The sequence below is a fragment of the Sminthopsis crassicaudata genome, chromosome 1 (assembly GCF_048593235.1).
Source record: "Sminthopsis crassicaudata isolate SCR6 chromosome 1, ASM4859323v1, whole genome shotgun sequence".
In the NCBI taxonomy this organism is placed as follows: domain Eukaryota; kingdom Metazoa; phylum Chordata; class Mammalia; order Dasyuromorphia; family Dasyuridae; genus Sminthopsis; species Sminthopsis crassicaudata.
This window is the reverse complement of record NC_133617.1, coordinates 200,423,329-200,444,863: the sequence shown is the minus strand read 5'-3', so window position 1 is coordinate 200,444,863 and position 21,535 is coordinate 200,423,329. Positions and strand designations below refer to the sequence as shown.

At 33.4% G+C, this 21,535-nt stretch overlaps 1 long non-coding RNA gene across 1 annotated transcript in view; it reads right to left on the bottom strand.

The window, feature by feature from the left end:
* Window positions 1-2,320: 2,320 nt before the first annotated feature.
* Window positions 2,321-21,535, bottom strand: part of LOC141553573 (uncharacterized) — a 223,788-nt gene continuing 204,573 nt past the window's right edge. The window contains exon 5 of the long non-coding RNA XR_012485532.1: window positions 2,321-2,904. This is a non-coding gene — a long non-coding RNA (uncharacterized LOC141553573). The remainder of the gene's footprint in view (window positions 2,905-21,535) is intronic.

Below are 21,535 nucleotides of genomic sequence, written 5' to 3'. Positions count from 1 at the left end.
GAAAATAGTTTTCTCTCTGCTTAAAGGGTACCTTATGAGTTGTCACCCATTTTCAAAATAACTTCCAGTCACAGGGATATGGGATCAGTCAATTAACAAACAATTACTAAATGCTTAAGCAGTGAGCCAAACAATGCTAAGTGGTATAAAGAGAAAGAAACTGAGGCTCAAAGGGATTAATCATGAAAATTAATATTATCTAAATCAAGATTTGAAACCAAATCTCTCTTGCTTCCAAATTGAATTTTCTTTTTGACACTCTACATTTTTTTTTTTCTAGTACACGATGCTAATATGCAAACAAGGCTCAAAAAGTTTATTCTAAAAAGAGCAAACAGTAAGAAAAAGGCCAGGTAGAGGTAATTTGGTTACTGGAAGAAAGCAGTGGCCATAACAACTGAGGCTATACAGAAATGGAATAGGTTATCTGTTTATACAAGCTCATGCCAAAGCCATATCATTGGTTGGTCCTGGCACAATTCATCTATCAAATGCTTTCCTTAGGCTCTACTTTTCACTAAGCTGTTAGACATTAAAAATGCATTAGCTCCTATACCCCTTCAACTCAGGCAATATTTCACCAAGGAGAATTTGGGAATTTGGGAGCATTTGAATAATTAACTAAATATTTTCACTTTACCTGAATGTTTTATCATTTTGCAAAATTATATTTAAAGAAAATATACCACACTTTTTAGTGGATCACAGATACGAAATCTGCTTATTTAAATTCAAGGATTATCATCCACAATCCTAAAAAGCAAATATGCAAGTAAATATCATAGGGTTATGGATTCACTTTATAATATTTAATTTTACTTCCCACTAATAGTTGGTATACTAATCTTAACCTTTTCAATTAATTGATGTAAAAACCTCAGAAAACATTTTATGAAATAACTTATGATGCATTGGAGCTAATATTTTCCCAAAGGCATTTGTTAATAGGAAAATGTGGAGTAAGGACAATGTCACAACTAAACTGATAAAATCAATGTCAAGGCAAAATTAAAATGACTTTCTAAACTAGAATAATTTTGTGAGCTCATAATTGATACATATGTAATAGGATTGATTTTTTTAGCTCAATTTATGTAGCTCAATATGAAAGACATTGCAAATTTTTTTTTTTGGATTCCTTCATGTGTTAAATATGACTTATGACTAATCCTATGACTCATCCTAGTATCATTGTAGAATGGGACTTTTTTTCTTTCCTGTATTAAATATCAAATCAACATTATCTTTGCTTCTAGAAAAAGGGATATCAATTATCTGCCCTATAAATGTTCTACTCATTATTTTTGAGTCTTCCCAGACCATAAATCCCTCCCCTGGACAAAATTATATATGCTATGTATCCTATTAAAATAGAAGGTTTGTGAAGACAGAGACTGCCTCTTTTTGTGTTGGTCTGATAAGCAATATTTGGCACAATATTTGGCATGAAGTAAATACTAAATAAGTGCTTTACAGTTATTCAAAACACCAATAACCTGTTTCACATATGCAAAAATATAAACATTTAATGATTTTGTATTTCTTTTAAGTTCTTATTTGAATATCAGGGTGAAATTAAAGTATAGATTTAATTTGCTAAGATAAAAAGGCAAAAGGCAATGTTGTACAAATAAAATATAAATGTTCAAGATAATTCAGAGCATACTATACCTATCCTCAATGGAATGTTGCTGGTTGAAAATATTCCATTGTTTGTGAATTGTTTTCCCTGTAATTGCATGATCTATCCCAATCTTTCACAAAGTTATACCTTGATATCTATCATGATAATACCTGACTCTCAAAGACAGTGCCAGTATACTACAAACTAGGTCATGTTCCTCTATGCTAGTAAGTCCTCTAGTATATTCAATGGCATAATGCCTAGCTAAATACAGAAAACCTCATCATTAATAAATTGATCATTTGGTGATCAATTAATTGGCCACGGCAAGTAATAGAATAAGTGAAAACAGGGTTTCCAGAGAGAACAAATTCACAAATGTCATGACATCACTGTCACTGGTGATATAGGTGCAAGGGAAAAATCCCATTCTATTAATTCCCATTTTATTAATGATGCTGTTTAGTTTTTGGGGTTCACTTCTGTCAGGAACCAAATGATGAAGTCTAGATTTAGGGAACCAAAATGATAATGGGTAATAGTGGTCAGGGAGTTAATGATAAGGTCTAGTGGCAAGTCCGGGGTTCAGGGAATCAAATGGAGAGGTTTGACTCCCCCACACCCACTTGGGATTTGGGAAACCCCCTTCTGGCAGCACAGAGATTCTCTGTAAAGGAATTTACCGACCCAAAAAGCTAAGTTAGTAAAAGAGGTTTATTATAGGCATTGGGAAGTCAGCCTAAGTAAAGTTTCTGGTAGAGAAATCCTGATAGAAAGGCATAGAGAAATCCAGACAAGGAGGCATAAAGTCTTGTTAAAGAAATAGGTGAGGATAAAGAGAGGGTAGCACTGGAAGAGAATATTATTCCAGTAGGCAGAGTCTTGCTACACCAGGAAAAGAGATTCCTTGGCATTTTAGGTCCTCTGCAAAGAGCTGTTCCAAATTGCAGTTTTTAATAAGCCTTGGCTACAAGTTAAAGTGAGCTAGTGGTGGCTAGTGGGTGGTCTTCCAAGTGGGCTCATTTTATCCACAAACTGGATTTCAGGAGCTGAATTTGAATAGAATTGAATGAGTCTCTTTAATTGAATAGGCTGGTAATCTCTAGCTCCAATTCAACCAGCCCCACCTAAATTACAGAATAAAGCTGCTTGTCCTTTGGTGGGATCCCCACAGTGGCAGGATTCAAGAAGAATTTGTCCTTCAAGGATTTTAGAGTTTCGGAGTCCCTTTTCATTGACATTTGGAGGATCAAATCTCCTTCCCCTGGTTCTTCCATCACCTACAAAAAGCCAGAAGAATATTTAGGACAATCAGCAGAAGCTAAATTTTACAGTTCTTCTATATGATACCTACTTACTGTTATTTATTTTCTTGTATTTAAAAAAATCACGTGACCTTTAGAAAAGTCAAAAGTCTGAATCTTACAAATGAAGTTAGTTAATCAAGAATAAGGGTTTCAAATTGGAAACAAATCATATTGAGACTTCCATTTTTAAAAATTCATTTAGAGTGACATTCCATTTTCTTTCTTCCATATAGTTTGATTAATATTAAAGTAGGGTCTCATTAGCTTTTTGATCTCAGAATGTTGGGAAGTGGGAAAAGTATAGGATTTTTCAGATAAGTGGCCTCTAGAGAACAAGATAGCTACTGTAGCTATAGAAAATATGAGCATTAGATATTCTCTGTCAAAATCTTTTTGCTTTTAGCTGGATCATGGCAACACTGGATACATCACTTTTTATATTATTGATTTCCTTGCCATATGATTAATTTATTATGTGACAGCCTGCTTTTCTATATGTTGCAAAAAGCACAGAAAGGAGTCAGATATGAACACTATGGCAATATTCAAGTGCACCTGGAAGACCTACCAAGTATACACTTAATTCACACCACTGTCACATTTATATTTCCCAAACACTTTGTGATCAATTCATCTCAAGAAATGCTTACGAGGCACTTACTCTATGCAAGGTCCTTTGCAAAACAATAATGGTGTCACAAAGAAAAACACTATATGTCCCCTGCATATATGAAGATTACACTCTGGTAAGGAAGATGTCATACATAGAATGATAATACAGAATATATGAAAGAACAATATGAGGTACAACATGCTATGTTTGAGAATAAAAAAGATTCCTTCCAGCTATAAAATTAGGAATCAGAATAAAAGAAACCTAATATGTCAGAGTTATAAAGTACCTTAACGGACATTTGGTCTAACTCCTACTAGGGAAATGAATTCTATCTGTACTATTATTTATGGGTATTTATTTAATCTTGGTATATAGACTTCTAGTGATGGAGAATTTGGTTACCTTGGGAGGTAGTTCATTCCATTATTAGATAGCTTTCATTTAGATAATTTTTCTTTATATTCAAATCAAGACTTGCTCTCCTATCCCCCAATAAATTTTACACATTGGTCCTACCTCTGGTTCCAATGCCTAAGCACAGGATTTATCTAATCCTTCTCCCTTATAACAATCCTTCAGATACTGGAAGATGACAATCATTCCCTTTCTGTAGCAGTCACTATTTTTATTATTACTTCTGTTATTTTTATAGAAACAGTGTTAAAATCTGGCATTAAGGATTCTAAAATATCAATATCTATAACTATATCTATATATATTTAATATATCTCTCTTGATTTCTTTTCCCACAGTTTATATAAGTAATTCATTAAGGTCATTTTTAAAAGAACCTCCAAAATGCAAAGAATAAGAGAGATTTGATCTCAATAGAAAGAATTCCCACGACAGCCAATTAAAAATAAAATTATTTATTTTGTATGTTAATCATGATCACCATTAAAAGTCTTTCAAGAGAATATGGATGACCAGCTGTTGGTAATATAACATGGAATTCATAGAGTTAGACTGGAATTTGCCACATCATCTCCAAAGTTGGAGAACTGCATATTTTTACTCAGAGAACAGAAGTCATGGTGTAACTGGAGCTTACACTAATTTTAATATTGAAAAGCTATCATGTAGAAGGTCTAATCCCTTCTATGCTATGTCCCAGTGGGCTGAATTAAAAGAAAAGGGCAGAAGTTAAAGAGAATCAGGTTTTGGTTTGGAAAGAAAAATTTTATGAGAGGTGTTTATTGATTCAGTGGGATAACTTTGGATCCAATTTAATCCAATAAACATTTATTAAATATCTACTGTTAGACTTGGATGGAATCAGGAAGACTTGAGTTCAAAACTAGCTGTAGACACTTACCAGCTGTGTGACTCTGGGCAAATCATTTAGTCGCTTTTTGTCTTAATCCATTGGAGAAGGAAATATCAAGCTGCTCCACTATCTTTGCTAAGAAAAGCCCATGGACAATATGATCCACAAGATGATGAAGAATCCTCTCTTATTCTTTGCATTTTGCAGAAATCTATCTAGTGCATTTCCTAAATTCCCTAGGACAGTAAATAATACTTGAGAGGTTTACAAAGAGTTTTCTTCTGTGATATTGGGCTTTCAACAGGAAGCCATGGAGGAAGGAAGCCTTTCGGCAATTGTTATTTATGATAATTTGCTGCTGTAAATGGTGGAAATCACTGACGCATGTGCTGACAAAAGTGAGTGCTGATACAAGGGAATCTAGACAGTCACTGGTTCCTAAAATTAAGTCTAGAGGAGCTTCATTAGCTCTTAATAGGATGCAGCAGAAGTAAAAAGTAGCCACATGAATTAATGAAAGAAAGTTTAAAAGTTGAAAAAAGTGAAGTATTTAAGGATTCTTGGGAAAGAATCAATAAGGAAAATTAGATGCACATAGCTTGAAGGATAATGCACAATTTAAAAGAAAACAGAAGCACTTGAAGTAATATAATGAAAGGAAGATCAATTTGTTGAAATATTTCAAAAAAGCTTTCTTATAGATGTCCAAGCAACATAAATAACACCACAAAGCATTTTAACCATTTCACAGAGGTAGACAAATGTTGCAAACAATTATTTCTCCTATTGGTCTCTTTCTATAGAAAAATGGCAATTTGAAAAGTATTTGTTAAAATCCTGAAATACAATTACCATGCATCTTAATAAAAGGATAAGAAAGGCAAATCTTCCCTAGGTTTTGCCCTCAAGAAATTTATGATCTCTAGTCAGATAATACATATGGACATAAAAGAATAAAGAAATAATACAAAACAGAAAAAATATTAAATGCCCAAATAAGCAACATATTTAATAATTCTACAAAAATTCAGAGAAATACTGGAGTCAAAAATAGTTCTATATTAAGACCAGTTTGAAGGACAGAATTCCAAAATAGCTAAGCAAAGAACACTGGATTGGCGTCAGAAAACACAAATAAGGTCCAGGCTTTGCTGTATTGTGACATCTTAATCAAACAAATTAGCCTCTGTGAGTTTCAATTTCCTTGAATATATAATGGGCATAATGATAGATACCCTATGTATCTCACAGGCTTGTTTTGAATACTGAGTGAGATTAAAGATGTGAAAGCTTTTTGAAAGTTGTAAATTAGTGCTATAGAAAGTGGTGTGATCTTATTATTAGAATTAATCATTGGAGAATCTAGGGGAAAATCTTTCTAGGAGGGGGATTAGCCTCTCCCTGGTGCTGAAGAAGTAGAAAAATATGAGATCAACTTGATATCCTAGAAAACTAGAATCCTTCTTGAATACATATGATATATATTTTTCCCTGAAATAAATTTGTTGTTGCTTTTATTTCTAAAACGACAACATCAATTTATGAATCACTTGTCTCTTAAATTCTGACTATAATTGTAATGTTTGGATCAGAGTTAAATTGACCCATAGCATTCCTATCCATAATTTCCAAAGCTGAGCACCATTGATCCATAGTAAAATTTCAACATGTATCATCATAGATAGAAATAGATTAATAAGTAGACTGAAAAATCATAGATATTCAGAGTTGGAAGATACCACAGCAATTAGAAATACTCTCTAGAGCACTGACAAAGGATGAGAATCAAGATCCCTCTCTTAGGTTATAACCTCTAATCTCATCAACATGCTACTAACTCATTTGTTAACTGATACCAGCTCCCTTAGTCTCCTCTCTCATCTTATTAGAGAGTTGTAGGATAGAATATCAAACTCCTCCCAATGCCTTTCTTTATAAAGGAAAGAGAATGGACTTTTAGACCACTTCACTCTGATCTGCTGCTCTGCCTGGTTTCTAAGCCATGGAACAAGATGTCCCCTGATGGTTTTCCTCTCATCCCCCAATTCTCCTGTTATCCTGCTTTTTTTTGTGAGTTATCTCCTGACATTAGATTAGAAGTTCCTTAAGGGCAGAAACAGCTTTTCTTTTTTTTTTTTAATCTATTGTTATCTACACTGCTTTGAACAGTTTTTTAGAATATTGTTGTTCAGTCATTCAGTCTGATTCTTTATAACCTTGTGGACCATATTGTCCATGGGCTTTTCTTAGCAAAGATAAGTGGAGCAACTTGATATTTCCTTCTCTAATGAATTAAGACAAAAGGAGACTAAATGATTTGTCCAGAGTCACATAGTTGGTAAGTGTCTATAGCTAGTTTCGAACTCAGGTGTTCCTGACTCCATCCAGGTCTAACACTTCATTTGCTAAGCTACCTCATTGCCTTTTGTGTTCCTCCTAGAACACAGTAGATATTTAATAAATGTTTATTGGATTAAATTGGATCCAAAATTAGCCCATTGAATCAATAAACACCTCTCATAAAATTTTTCTTTCCAAACCAAAATATGATTCTCTTTAACTTCTGCCCTTTTCTTTTAATTCAGCCCACGGGGACATAGTATAGAAGGGATTAGACCTTCTACATGATAGCTTTTCAAATACTTAAATTAGTGTAAGCTCCAGTTACACTATGACTTCTGTTCTCTGAGTAAAAATATCCAATTTCTCCAACTTTGGAGATGATGTGGCAAATTCCAGTCTAACACTATGAATTCCATGTTATATTACCAACAGCTGGTCATCCATATTCTGTTGAAAGACTTTTAGTGATGAATGATAATCATGCAAAATACCCCATTTTATTTGTAATTGGCTGTGATAGGAATTCTTTCTATTGAGTTCAAATCTGAGTTTTTACTTCCAACTATTAGTTGTTTTTTCTGCCTTCCAGAATGAAGTAAATCATAATTAGTTCTTCTTCCATATTAAAATTCTTCAACTATTTAGAGAGGAAGAATAGGATAAACAGAGAAAGCTCTATGGATTTACAATGTATTACCTCAGAGTCAGGAATACATAGATTAATGTCTACCTGAAGCAAACATAAGCTATGCAACCTCAGGCAAATCCTTTAACTTTCAGTGTTTTAGGAAAGTTTTTGAGATCATAAATAGAAAATAGTGGAAACATTTTCAATTTCCTCACCAGGAGTTTTCTCAACCAATGAAATCACAAGTCTGTACTAATCTTAATGTAAAATCATCATCAACAACAATTACTACTGCTGCTACAATAACAACAATAATAGCAAATGTTTCCTTCCATATAAAGAACATAATAATAAAACCTCCCCTTGTCCAGTATGCATACTAGTTTTTTTCAATAAATCTTCATTCATTCAAATACCCTCAAACACCATCCTTTGTATTTGCATCTCCAAACATCATTTGGTTACCATGTAAACTTGGCTTCCATATATTTTCCTGAAATAAACTTGTGTTTTTAGAAGACATTGCTTCTGCCAATACTGAAGAGGTTAACTATCTTTACTGAAAGAATTATACTGAAAGCAAAGAATTAAAAACATTCATGTGTCAATGTATAAGTAGTGGTTTTGTGTGGTGTCTCAAAGAGCACCTCACTTGCCTTTATTATTCTATCACTGTCAGCACTTGTGTGGGGTTTCTGTCCTGAGCTTATCAAATTGTCCCTGGCTGAAATGAATACTTTTTTTGAAATTAATTACTTTTGTTCTTAAGTTTAGATTATAAGAAAACTGTGCTCACAAATCCTTTTTGTCTGTAAGCAAAATGTTCTACCCCAAATTCTAATGTCAAGTACTCAATTCAGCTCAAAGTGGCAATTATATTATATCACAAAGAACAATAGATTTATAGGCAGGAGAACAGAGTTTAAATTTCCAACTTTCTTCTTACTGTCTGTGTGACCTTGGAAAACACATTCATTTATCATGTTTCAGTTTCAATCACCAAATCAGCAAATAAGGACTTGTAAAGGATCTACTATGTGCCAGGCACAATGCAAAACAATGAGGTTATAAAGACAAAAGACAGTCCCTATTCTCAAGGATCTCATAGTCTAATGTAAGAGACAGGATGCAAATAACTATATACAAACAAGATAGAGATAATTAAAATGGAGAGAACAAGCAGAGGAAAGGTATTAGCTTTAAGGGGTATTGAAAAGGGGTTTTTGCAAAAGTTAGTATTTTACCTAGTAGTTGGAGAAGGCAAACATAAGGAGAGTGGGAATTCCAGGCATACAACAGCTAGTGAAAATGCACAAAACTGGGAAATGAAGCATCTTATTTCAGGAATAAAAGCTAATTTCACTGGATCACTGACAGTATATGGGGGCAAAAGAATAAAGACTAGAAACATAGGAAGAGGCTGGGTTATAAAGAGTTTTTGAGTGCTAGGAAAGTGTAAATTTGATTCTGATTAATTTCCTCACACATAAAGAAAGGATTTCTGGAAGTGATGATTTCTCAAGATTCCACTGGCTCTAAATTCTATAATTTGAAAATCTTTATTTCTATAATTGGACCAGATTCAAGGTGGAACGGTAGATAGAACAATTCACCTGCAATCAAAAAGATCTGAGTTCAAATATGGCCTCGGGAACTTAGTAGCTGTGAGACTCTGACCAAGTCACTTAGCCTGTTTCTTCAGTTTCCTCATCTGTAAAATGATCTAGAGAAGGAAATGGCAAAGTTACTCTAGTATTTTTGCCAAGAAAACCCCAATTGAGGTCACAAAGAGTCAGATATGCCTGATAAACAGCTGAACATCAGCAACAACCACAGTTCCTTGTTCACTAGACTCAATTGTGGTCACAAGAATATATACAATATAATTACTGCAACTTAGAAGCTTAGATTCTAGTTGAAGAAATTTGCAATATATAGAAACAACAGAAGATTTTAATGAGATAGGGAAGAAGGGATTAAGTCTAAGGTTAATTTAACACCATTAACAAAGTGTTTGGTAAATGAAAAAAAGGTAGCATTTTTTATTATTTTTTCTCAAATAGAAGTTAGTATTTTTTTTGCAAACATAATAGTTACATACACCTATCTTCTTAACTAAACTTGTGTGAAGAATAAAATAAGTCAGTTTAGGAATAAGGATCAATATAGTTCAGCTACAGCAGCAAAAACATGGACAGAAATAGTGAGAAACAAGTTAGAGGAATATTGAGAAGGCCTTGAATTGACAAGTTAAGAAGATTAACAATGGGGTACCACTGAAGATTTTTGAGAAAAGAAATGTTATGATTGCATTCTGGTTTAGGAAGAGTCATCCAGCAATTTGTATATTTTGTGTTGTTGTTTAATCATTTCTTCAGGGCAAGAAGATTGCTACAGGTATCAGAGCAGAGCAATCAATAAATTGGACAAGAATATGATTTAAGGAAAATCCTGAATTTAGTCAAAGCATAAAGAGATCTTTTTTTTAATTTATTAATTTTATAATTATAATAAGAAATGATTCTTAAGAAAGAAATGTAGCCAATAAACCCCAAGATATCTTGGGAAACTTCAGATATCCAGAAGAGAATAAAAAGCTGTTAAGAGCATTTGTCGGTAAGGGCATGATATCCTATGTGAACAGAGGAAAGAGAAAGAGGGAAGGAAAGAAAAAAAGAAGAAAGGAAGGAAGCAAAGTAGGAAGGAAGGAAGAAAGAAGAAAGAAGAAAGGAAGGAAGCAAAGTAGGAAGGAAGGAAGAAAGAAGAAAGAAGAAAGGAAGGAAGATATAGGAAGGAAGGAAGAAAAAAGGAAAGAAAGAATGAAGGAAGGAAGAAAAGAAGGGAGAGAAAGAAGAAAGGAGGGAAGGATGAAGGGAAGAAGGGAGGAAGGGAACGAGTGTCCTAACTAACCAATTCCAGTTTGTGGGTCAGCTCTACTCACATCAGGGAAGATGATATGTAAGTGAAATTGATTTAAGTGAGGGAAGATGTGCAAAGTCATCTGCTCATTTTCCCCTCCAGAGCCAGGCCAAGCATCTTTTCATCATTATTTGGGTCCTGATTATCTCACATTCAATGTAAATAGCAAATAGCAATCATTTCTGTTTTGGCCAGAAACTCAGGATCTTCCCCTCCCATATTTATTTATTTAATTAGTTTTTTGTTTGTTTGTTTGTTTGTTTTTTTACTACACAAATGAGGAGATTCTTTGCCTCATTCACTGAATAGGTCCAGCCTCATTCAAACTGAGACCAGTTGAAGACCTTAGTTTAAAAAAGCCAAGGTCTCCCATTTCATCCAGGAGCATCTCTAGTTGTCCTGATCTGCATCTAGTCACTGGACCCAGATGGCTCTGTGCAAGTGATTTTGTACCACCCTCCCTCCCTCAAATCCAATTTATTTGCATATCATGCCATCACCTTCCTGATATCATGGTCCTCTTTAAGAATTAAGGACAAACAACAACAATGTAGTATTATCTATTTACTATATTTCAAATATATGGAAACAGAAGAAGAGTCAGAAATAAATATTTATTAAGCACTAATGTGTCAGTCATTGTACTAAGCATTCTTACAAAATTATCTCATTTGATCTTCACCACAAACTTTCAAGGTAGATGCTATTAATATCATTATTTTATAGCTAAGGAAACTGAGGAAGACAAGCATTAAATGAGCCTCCCAGTGTCAATCATCAGTGCTATTCATTGTGCCAGCTATCTACCATGGGATGTTAATGTAATAGAAACATAAGTTCAAAATATTTAAGTATTTGACATATGAATAAAAATTTAATTTTTGTATGTGTAGTGGTTATTAGACACATTGAAAAACTATTATCTATATTTGTTTTTAAAATACCTGTTTCCAGAATTTCAATAGGCATGTTGTTTTCATTATTCATTTAATTATCTCCCATTTATCCTGTATATATCTTATATGTGGTTGTTTTTCATGTTGTCTTTCCCATTAGCCTGTACACTATTTTTCAATTTCCCTTTTCAGGGATCAAGTTTGGCAAAATTTCTTGTTTCACCAAGGATATAGTGGTCATTATGGACTTAATATTCAGTGGTAAAGACAAGACAAACACAAATGAAAGTACAAATAATTAAAAGATTTTTAAAAACATAACATTAAAATATAAGCATCCCAAAAATGCCTTCATGGTTTCCAAGGAATTATTTGAACCAGTTAAGGAAGCCAAAACACAGATTGCCAATGCAGCAAAGATGGGAAGGCACACTCAGCATTGCTCTGAGAAAAATAATAAAGTGGTGGCTGGGCTTTGCCAAGCCAAACTCAGCAGTTTTATATTCAGACTGCTATGCTGACTTAGGTGTGAGATTTTTTCCACCCTTTCTCCAGAGGGAGAAGTACTATTATGCAAGTTTGAGTCCAGAGAGAGATGGTGATATTTTTATGGTAAATAATTTAAAATCTCTTAATCTCTCAATAGCAACCACAGGCTATCCTCATGCACTCACCATTTAAAATGGTTCACATCTTGGATATTGAGAAACAAAGCCAAGTCAAGTGAAGCTGCATCTGTTTTACTACTGTCAGCTGCATGATTTGCACAGATTTGGGGAGATACAAAGGTAAACAAAACACCCTATTTTTTACATCCTTCATGACTGGATGGCTAGAATGCAATCGGACATCTAATAAAAACACTGATTCTCCTGTACATGAATCTTTGGACTTAATTCTCTGGTCATTCAATGGAAAAGAATATAAGGAAATCAAATCAGAAGGTCAGACTACGTCAACAAAGTAAACCAGACAAATCCCTATTATACAAGGCCACAAAGCAGTATTTTCATGGGTGGCCGGCCACTTGGTCCTCCTTGCATCCTTTTTAAAGATGCACAAAATACAGGGCATGCTAACTAAAGATTTTAACTTTTGAGAATATAGAGATGCTTCCCAGCAGTTTAACACTGCTGCCTAGCAAGGTGACTTATGTATATTTTTATATTGTATGAAACGGATTGCAAATATACTACTAATATTCATAAAATCAAGGACTCTAGTGTTCACCTAATCCAAAAGTACCTGGGGGGGGGGGGAGGAATTCTCTACATATCATACTTCCTAAATGTTCCTCCAGCCTCCATTTGAATGCTTTTATGAAGGAGGAGCTCATACCTCCCAGAGTAGCCCATTGAATTTCTAGATAACTCTTACATGTTTTAAGAAAAAAATAGTCACAATCTCCTCCCAGTCCTGTATGTTATGAGCCTCATTGTAGCCTAAGATTACATTAGATTTGGAATTTATTTTTGGCTGCTATGTCATACTGTTGATCTATATTGAGCATTTATTCCAAATAATCATCTGTAATGTTCTTCAGCAGTATCTTTTAGCAGTATCTTCCCTATATTTTACTTTTTTAAACTAAACTATAAAACATTAATTCCATACATTTCAATTCCATCTTAGCAGATATAAGGACAGGTATGAATGTGCTGTTGTACTATTTGCCCATGTAGGTTGTATGCATTCTCATGTACCTCTCCACCTGTGGCTCTCAAAGCATCAAGAACAAATATCTCTAAAATTTTTACCCTTCTTTCATCCTTCTTCAAGAAAGATTTTGATTTCTGCCATGAGGGGATGCAGGTGACTGGGGCCAAAAGCTAGCCACTCTTCTCTCCTTAGAGTTACATACAGGGTTAAAATTATATTTGTCTCTTTCTTCAAACATTGTTAATATAAGGAATCAATTTTTAGGTTCAAGTTGCATTCCTGATAGCTATACCTTAAAAATAGGAAGGAGGCCCCCAAGTTTAGTCTGTCTATCTATATATCTACATATATACATACTTACCAATTACACAATGAAAACACTTAGAAAACAGCAAATAAATCCATTCATCAGAGAGCAAACAAAAAACAGAGAAAGTATATCCTGTGAAATAATATACTAGACAATACAGAGTAAATGAGCTCTCCCTTTGGTCATATTAACCTCAATAAGCATTTATTAAGTAACTATAATGTGCTAAAAACTGTGTTAAATTGCTAGAAGTGCAAAGAAATAATTCCTATCCTCAAAGATATTCTCTAATAATTCACAGTCCAATAGGGAAAGACAACTCATGGAAAGAAGCTTAAAAAGGGGGGTTAGAGAAATTAACTAGTGCAGGGAATGATGAAATTCTATAGCCCAAGTGGGAAATTATCTGAGGAAATGTGTTTCAGAGTATATTCCATCTTACAGAATGATATTTCGGAGATTATGAATTACTGGGAAATAACTGGATGAGAAATGATGAGAAAATAACTCAACTCAACTAAGAGAGGTAGTCCCAGATTTCACTCAAGGGGAAATTCCCCAAAGTCTCTCATGTAGGAAGGGATGAAGAGGGTCAAGATTTAAGTGTTGATTCTTCTGGTTGGCTTTTTTCCATAGGTTTTTTTTTTTCTCCCTTCAATTTAAAGGGAGGTTGGGATTGAATATCTTTTCTCTTTAGGCTGGAAACCCAGAACGTCAGGATCTCTCTACTTTCTCTAACTCTGACTATTGCCATCCCTTGCATAAGTAATTTAATCCTCATTTCACAAATAAGGAACAGAAATGAATTGATTGTTAAGTGGCAAAGTCAGAATTTTAGCTGGAAAATTCTGATTCTAAGTATAATCAATCAATTATTCACTAATAACATGCCAGTACCAGGCACTCCTCTTTCCATCACCCCATTTTGCCTTTTATTTTCTACAAATTTGATAAGCATATCATATATGTTTTACCTGAGCAACTAACAATAATATAAAGTCGTACAGGTCTAAGGACAAATACCTGAAGTATTATACTATTCATTTTCTCCACTTTGACATCAGTCCACTAATGAATATTATTTTGGATCAAATTATTAAGCCAGATGAACTTTACTATCTTCTAACTTATGCATATCCATCTTGTCCACAGGAATAATATAACAGACTGTCAAATGCTTTGGTAATATCTAGGGAAACTATGCCAGTTTAATAACCTGTACAAAAATGATATTGTTAGTCTTGCATGATCTGCTGTCAATAAAGCCATCCTGATTCTTTGATTTTGGAAAAAAGAATCTTTTTTTCCAAATCATTATCTGATTTAGAATTTTACCAACAAAATCAAGTCTACCGATTTTAACTTTCAGTTCCCACTCATTTCCTCTTTTGAAAACTAGGATATTGTTTACCCTTCTAGCATCTTGCAATATTTCTCCTGCTTTGTATAATATTTCAAAAATTACTGACAGTGACTCTCTTTTTTTTTTTTTTTTTTTTTTTTTCCAGTAGGATGTGGTTCAGCTGATGTTAGTAGCTTAAATCCATCAACTGCCACTAAATAATCTCTTTCTATCATGATCATTGTCTTGGGTAGTTGACTTTCAATTAGCCACTTCATAAAGTCACTTTTGCTTTGCATTTTCCAGTCCTAAAACCATTCTCCTTAGCAAAGAAACAAAAGTGTTATCTCTTCATCCATTTTCTCATTTACACTGAAAAGAAGTTTGTTACTTCTTTTTAATTACCATCTTTTTTCCAAATATGACTTAAGCAAAGAAACACATGAATTGTTGTCTTTAACTATTCTTACCAATTCTTGTAAGTTTTAGAATTCTTGTTATCATCTTGTTATCAAATAGAATATTTTGTAAAAATAAAAATAAAAAATCCTTTGTGCATTCACAAAAATCTCTTTTCCTTCTCATTAGAATTGTTTCTTTTTCTTTGTTCTTTGAGAATTTCATTCTTTTTATGGCATATTATGCTTGTACACCATTAAATCTTTTTAAAAAATAATAATAGCTTTTTATTTTTTAAATACATGCAAAGATAATTTTCAACAAAGAATTTTATTCTTTTAAATAAATAAAAACAATTTGATTTTCTTGTTCTCCCACATCCTTCCCATCTGACAAGAATGTAAAATAACAATAATGATAATGCAAAAATCTTATAAAATATGAATAATCAAGCAAAACGAATTCATTCATTGGCATTTTTGAGAATTCTGAGCTTTCCTCAGTTGGATATTTCTGCCAATGGGCAAAGAGTTTTCATCTCTCCTTTCTCTAAACCCCAATCCTGAGTACATGCCTCACTATTCAGATTATTTTCCACAGCTCCCTCTTCCTCATTATGGGGGGCAGTCATTTCCAGAATACAATTTTCTTTCACCTACCTTTTTCCATATTAAATTTCACTAAGACAAGTCTAGAAAATATTAGATGTTTTGTTTTGGCAGATGGCTGAGTAATTGAAATTTCTCATTATATATTATCTTCCAGCTAGGTTTGCGATGATTCCTCCAATCCTCGTCCATATTCTCTTTAAGTGTTCTGTAGTATATTTTTAACAATATTGCTCTGTTTTTACCTCTTTAGATGCCCACTAAATATTTTCTCACTCCTAGCCCCTGAATTTTTGCACGTGAGTAAATATTAACATCTCTTTTACAAGTCTTCCCTTACCTAGTTTGATCTTATGAATTAGATATATCATTTCAGAGCCACTTATTAATGGACTGCATATCACTAAGCCTGAGTAAGCCCTTCCTCTTATTTGAAGCTCTAATTCATTAAGAAGTTCTACTTTCTATGTATATCTTTTGCCCTTCTGCATCTAGATCTGTGGCCAAGAGCTTTATTGCTAGTTACCTTTGTTTGTGTATATGCTGCAAAGTTGATGTTATTTTTAGTATTCTTCCTATGTAATTTCTATACTTTGTTGCATCAAGATTTAGAAGATATACATGGACTATTGTCTCCTTAATATTACACTTCTTCCCCACAATTCTTAAAGGATTTTTCAAATAAAAATTCTCCACTTACAAATGAAATGAGATCATAGAAAACACCCATATATGTTTATAGTTTTACTTTTAATTGAAAAGAAAATATATAGACTAAAGAGGACTTTATTTATTAAACAGTAATGAAAAGCTAGAGCTGAGAGGCTTGCCCTGTGAAGCATGAATTTGTCTTTGTTTAATTGATGATTATATTGACTATACATCAATTTGTTTCTTTTGAAATCCTATGCATTTTTTAGATCCATTGAAATCAATATTCTGAGAAGGAAGCTATAGTCTTCATCAGATGGCCAAAGAGGACAATGACACACAAACACAGTTTAAGAACTCCCCCTTTAGACATCTGTCCCATGATTTCATTTTCAGATGAGGAAAGTGAAGCTAGAACCAGAACTTTAGTTTAGCAGGATAGACAGTTACGTAGCAGTCAAAAATCAGGTAACAAAAAGTTAGACTTCTTAAGTGACTTGATAGGTTTTGAAATTTCCTGGTGCCTTAATCCTAAAAGCAACTAAATTATAAGAAATTCTGTTCTAGCCTCTTATTTCAGCTCTGTGTGTGTGTGTGTCTGTGTGTGTGTGTTTCCATTTCAAGTATGTTTCTTGTAAACAACATATTTTGGATTCTGATTTCTAAAGAATTCTGCTACTTTCTTGTGTTTTATGGGTGAGCTCACCTCATTAACATTCACCATTATAATTTCTAACTATTTCCTGCTAACCTATTTTCTTCTGTTTATCCTTTCTCTTTCATTTTACTATGTCCCTCCTCAAAAACCTGTGTTACTTCTGAATACTGTCTTCCCTCAATCTGCCCTTTCTTTTATTCCCTAACCTTACTACCTTCTTTGTGGGTAAGATAGAGTTCTATACATAGTTGAATATGTATATATATTCTTTTTTCTTTGAAACAATTCAGATTTGAGTAAGATTCAAGTATTGCCTGCCAACCCCTGTTTTTCTAGAAGTAAAAGCTTTTTTTTTTGCATGCCTTTTTTGTGAGAGTTTTCCTCATTCTTTCTTTCCCTTCTTCCCATTCTTCCAGTGTATCCTTTTTTTAATCTTAATTTTTTAGCTCATCTCACCATAATCAACTCATACCCACACTTTCTATATATGTAGTTTCCTTCTATCTGCCCTAAAAATGATAATCATCTTTCCATATAGCAATGTAAATTGCTTAACCTTATTTTATCCTTATTTCTCTTTCATGTTGAGTTTTTATATGTCTCTTTAGTCTTATTTCAAATTATCTAGTCAGCTTTGTTCTTCTTGACAGTAATGCTTACAAGTCCTCTCGGTCATTAAATATCTTTATTTTTCTATGAAAATTTATATTCAATTTTGCTGGGTAGATTATCTTGGTTGTAATCCTACCTCCTTTGCCTTCCAGGATTTTGTATTCTAAGACCTTCATTCCTTTAACTTGGAAGGTGTTAAATCTGTGTGATTCTGACTATAGTTCCACAATATTTGAAATATTTCTTTCAGACTATTTACCATATTTCCTCTTCCTTTTTCAACTTTTTTTTCCAATTTTTTATTTCTATTCTTCTAAAAAAATTCTATTTTCAGAGCTACTGAAAGCTCTGAAATTTGACTATAATATTCTTTTTTTTTATTAAAGCTTTTTATTCTTCAAAACATATTAATAGAAAATTCTTCAACATTAGCCCTCACAAAAGCCTGTGGTCCAGTTTCCTTCTTCTTCCCTCACACCTTCCCCTAAATGGTAAGTAGTCCAATATGTTAAACACGGTAGAAATATAAGGTAAATCCAATATATGCATACATATTTATACAATTATCATGCTGTATAAGAAAAAAAGAAAAGCAAAATAAAATGCAAACAAACAACTTCAAGAAGAATGAAAATGCTATGTTGTGGACCATACTCAGTTCCCACAGTCATCTCTGGGTATAGATAGCTCTCTCCATCATTGAACAATTGGAACTGGTTTGAATCATCTCATTGTTGAAGAGAGCTATGTCCATCAGAATTGATCAGCACATAGTCTTCTTGTTGCTGTGTATAATGATCTCCTGGTTCTGCTCAACTCTCTCTAGGCCTGTCTGAAATCACCCTATTTCTTATAGAAAAATAATATTCCATAACATTTATATACCACAATTTATTCAGCCATTCTCCAACTGATGGGCATCCACTCAGTTTTCAGGTTTTTGGCACTACAAAGAGGGCTGCCACAAACATTTTTACACATGTAGGTCCCTTTCCCTCCTTTAGGATCTCTTTGGAATACATGCTCAGTAGAAACATTGCTGGATTAAAGAGTATGCACAGTTTGATAATTTTTTGAGCATAGTTCCAAATTGCTCTCCAGAATGGCTGGATCTATTCACAGTTGGACTACTTACTACCAACAATGTATCATGTCCCAGTTTTCCCACATCCCCTCCAACATTCATCATTATCTTTTCCTGTCATCTTTGGCTATAATATTCTTGAAAATTTTCTTTTGAGCCTCTCTTTCAGGAAGTAATAGGTGGATTCTTTCCATTTGCATTTGGTACTCTGTTTTTAGGATATCAGAGCAGTATTCCTTTCTGGAAATTTGATGTCTATATTCTTTTTTATAGTTATTTTCAGGTACTCCAATCATTTTAAATTATTTCTCCATCTATTTTCCAAGTCTGCTGCTTTTCCAATACTATATTTTACATTTTCTTTTATTTTTTCATTATTTGATTTTGTTTTAAGTGTTTCTTGATGTCTCATAAAATTGTTTGTTTCTACCTGCTTATTTCTAATTTTAAAAGATTCTTTTCTTCTATGAACTTTTGCATCTCTTTTTTTTCCATTTAGCCACTTTTGCTTTTTATTTATTTTTCCTAATTTTTTAACATTTTCATTTAAAGTTTTGAGAACCAAATTCTAGCCTTCCTTGATCCTTGAGACAATAAGCAGATATAGATTATACATATGCATTTATGTAAAATATTTCCATTATAATCATTATGTACAAAAAGACTCAAATAAAAGAAAAAAATGAAAGAAACTGAAAATAGTATATTTCAGTCTATTCAATCAATATCAGTTTTTTCTCTGCAATGATCAGAGAATCGGTATACTTCATCCTGAGTCTTTGGAGTTGTCTTAGATACCAGTATTGCTAAGAATACTTAAATCATTCACAATTCTTCATTAAACAATATTGCTATTATTGTTTTTAATGCTCTCCTGTTTTATTTACTTTAATATGAATTAGTTTGTGTAAGTCTTTCTAGGTTTCTCTGAAATTACTCTGATTGTCACTTCTTATAGCATAATGATATTTCATTACAATCATCTACATAGCTTATTTAGACATTCCCCACTGAAAAATGGAATCTTTTTGATTTTCAATTTTTAGTCACTACAATAAGAGCTGCTATGAATATTTTTTTTAACAGAAATATCCTTTTCCCTTTTTTAGATATATTTTGGTTGTAGACCAGGTAGTGGTATTTCTGGTGCCTCAGAGTTGTTTCACCAATTCTGCTTTTTAAGAGTTCTTTTGTTCAGTGAATTTTTGTGATTTACCATTTGGCTAATTCTGTTTCTTAAGGTGTTATTTTCTTTCATGATGTGTGTGTGTGTGTGTGTGTGTGTGTGTGTGTGTGTGTGTGTGTATTTTACTAAGCTGTTAACCCTTTTTCATAATTTTCTTGCATCGCTCTCATTTCTTTTCCAAATTTTTCCTCTACTACTCATCTCTTTCTGTAACTCTTCCAGAAATTCTTGGGCTTGCATCCAATTTGCATTTTTAAGGCTTTGTTTTTATCTGTTTTCAAATTATCTTCTGACTTTTGGCCTTGATATAAAAATATCATTATTGAAATAATGGTTTTTATGAGTTTTATTTTATGAATTATATTTTTCTTCATTTTTTAAAAATTCATTTTTCAGCTTCTTTCTCAATTTCTCACTTCATTAAAGTTTGTCTCTGCTCATCAAGAGGTAGAAAGGCACTGACTCAAACTATGGGCTTTTTGTGCTGCTGTTAAATTTTAGGGATCTGTAAATTTTCAATACTCCCAAAGTAGAATGATCTGGAGAAAAAGTGTGGTTATAGCTACCCTGGTCTGTGCTCTGCTCTTTATCCAGGAAGGATATTTGCATTCCAGAAGCCACAAAAACTAACATTTCTCTTTCCCTGGAACTGTAACTCAGAACTGCAATATAATTATCAAATTACTCCCAGTCTTGCTTCTGCAATCAATTCAGGATCCCTTGCAAATTCTGCCTGACCACTTGTCCAATCTACTTACTATCTCTAAGCTAAAGAGCCCCCAAAGCTGCTGCTAAAACTACTATTTCCACATCTATGGAGATCACTGGTGTTGCCATATGTCCTCCAAGTCAGTTCTCATTCCAGTGTCAGAGATCTCTCCTGTCAAATTCCTAGGTTGTCTTATCTTCTTATTTCCACATTCTGGTTTCCCTTTCTTCCTTCAAAAGTCAATTCAAATCTTACCTTCTGCAAGAAACTTTTCTTGATGACCATTAGTACCAGTGCTTTGCATCTAAGCTCAACTCTTATTGTTATGCTACAGTTCTCTTTTATTGTCCTGACTCAGTTTCCCTAATTGTCCTATTCAGTTATTCTGCCTCAGGTTATAACCATTCCCTCTTAATGTTAGGATAAAGGGCTTGTATCTTAGACCTTAGGCTATAATCATTCCCTCTTAATGTTTGATGGAATAAAGGTCTTTATCCATTTTAGACATCATTAGAATATCAGGAGCCTCTCCAGTACCTCCCTCCATTATGTCATCCTCATCCAGGTTACCCCCCCCCCATTATGTCATCAGTCTTGTAACCCTATAAAATAATCTTGTATCCAACATTCAGTGCTGGATTCTTTGAGATGATAGTCTCATTCAGCCCTAGGACCAACCATGGATCCATTTGGTCTCAGTAAATCTCTCCATTAAAT